This window comes from Elephas maximus, chromosome 8 (assembly GCF_024166365.1).
Source record: "Elephas maximus indicus isolate mEleMax1 chromosome 8, mEleMax1 primary haplotype, whole genome shotgun sequence".
NCBI classification, from domain to species: Eukaryota; Metazoa; Chordata; class Mammalia; order Proboscidea; family Elephantidae; genus Elephas; species Elephas maximus.
The window spans coordinates 1,048,434-1,050,170 of NC_064826.1; the positions used below are offsets into that span (position 1 = coordinate 1,048,434).

Here is a 1,737-nt window from a genome sequence, read left to right on the forward strand (position 1 = left end):
CACAGAAGTGACAGGAGCCTAAGCAGAGAGCTGTGGGATCAGAGAGAAGGGGCTGCTTGGTGAGGGCACTCCTAGAGGACATGGGAAGGAGAAGTTTGCCAGACAAAGGAGCTGGGGGTAGGCCTTCAGGCCATGGGAAGAATAAGAGCAAAGACCAAAAATGGGTCAGGCATATCTGGAGCTCAGTGACAGCAAAAGTGAGCTCATCAATCCAGGAAATGGCTGGATTTCCCACAGCCATTGTCACTGGGGGAAAGCCTGTGACACACTGCATGACCAGGCATGACCTGAATGAATCCTCACAACCACCTGCTGTTGTCTAATTATAGAGATGAGGAAAAAGGCTGCAGAATAGAAGCCAGTCCCAGACAGACTGGAGCTGGGGTGTGACCCAGACAGCAAACTGTGCCCAGCACTGCCCACCCTGCAGGATGGGGGGAGGGGCAGTGGGGTGACAGGGGAGGGGCAGTGGGGTGACAGGGTGATGGAGAGTGACTGGGTGAGGGACAGTGAGGAACTAGCGGGAGGGACAGTGGGGATGTTGGAGGGAGGTCAGTTAACACTTCAGAGTTTTACTCTCTGGAATGTAAGAGTGTAGCGAGGGGGCACCCGGATTTGAACCGGGGACCTCTTGATCTGCAGTCAAATGCTCTACCCCTGAGCTATACCCCCAGACATGCCTTTTAAATCTGAACTGTGCAGCCAGCTCCTGGTCCTGGACTCAATCAAGCTCCCAGGAGCTGGCAGCCTTCCTCGGCCCCCATCCTTGGCAGCCCGGCCGTCAGTGCTTTGACGCACTAAAGGTTCACTTGCGGATTTAACTGCCTCACCCAAAAACTTCTGTTGAAGTCCTCACCCCTGTACCTGTAAATATGACCCTGTGCAGAAGTAGGGTTTTCGTTTGCTATGTAAACGAGGCCCTATCAGAGTAGGGCGGGTCTTAAACTTAATTACTTCTGAGTTATAAAAAGAGCAGAATAGACACAGAGACAATGGGAGAGGATGCCACGTGAACACAGACCTACCGGGCGGATGCACCTACAAGACAAGGTACGCTGAGGATTGACGGAAGCTACTGGAAACTGAAAGAGACAAAGAAGGACCTCCCCCTAGAGCCATGCCCTGAATTTGGACCTCTAGCCCACAAACATGTGAGGAAATAAAATTCTGTTCTTTAAAGCCCCCACTTGTCGTAGGGCAGCACTAGAACACTAACACAGCCTGTAAACCCTTCTGAGGTCCTCCGCCAGCCAGGCACAGCCTTCTCCTGCTCTTCCCACTCTCCTCCCTTCCTCCCTCTGCGCGCCTCTTCGCCCGTAGCCCGCCCCCCGCCCCCCGCCCCCGTCCCCGCCCCCACCAGCCCCGCCCCACCCCGCCCACCCAGCAGTGGGACCACTGGCTTTGCTCCCTCCTCGCTGTGCACGGACCTACATCCAGAGACACAAGATGACCCCCTTTCTCTCTTCCCACCACGTGCTTAATTCAGTGCCCTACAACCCACCAAATGCACTGGAGAACTTAGGTGAATCTGCTCCAGAGTCCCTCTGCTTTTGGGGAAACACCGTGATAAAGAACAAGAGCCAGGACTTCATCCAGAGAGCAACAAGAATGGGGACGCAGCCAGGAGAGGGCAGTGCACGCCACCTCGGAATGAAGGCACTGGGAGGATACAGTCAAGACATCTCCTGCATGGGCGGAGACGCAGAAAGGGCTTTGGGGTGCAGGGTGGCCCCTCCT

The 1,737-nt window shown here is 55.2% G+C and overlaps 1 non-coding gene across 1 annotated transcript; it reads right to left on the reverse strand.

Annotated features, from left to right (window-relative positions):
* Nucleotides 1-600: 600 nt before the first annotated feature.
* On the reverse strand, nt 601-672 carry TRNAC-GCA (transfer RNA cysteine (anticodon GCA)). Its single transcript has one exon. It is a non-coding gene; the product is annotated as a tRNA-Cys (tRNA).
* Between the last annotated feature and the right edge of the window lie 1,065 nt (nt 673-1,737).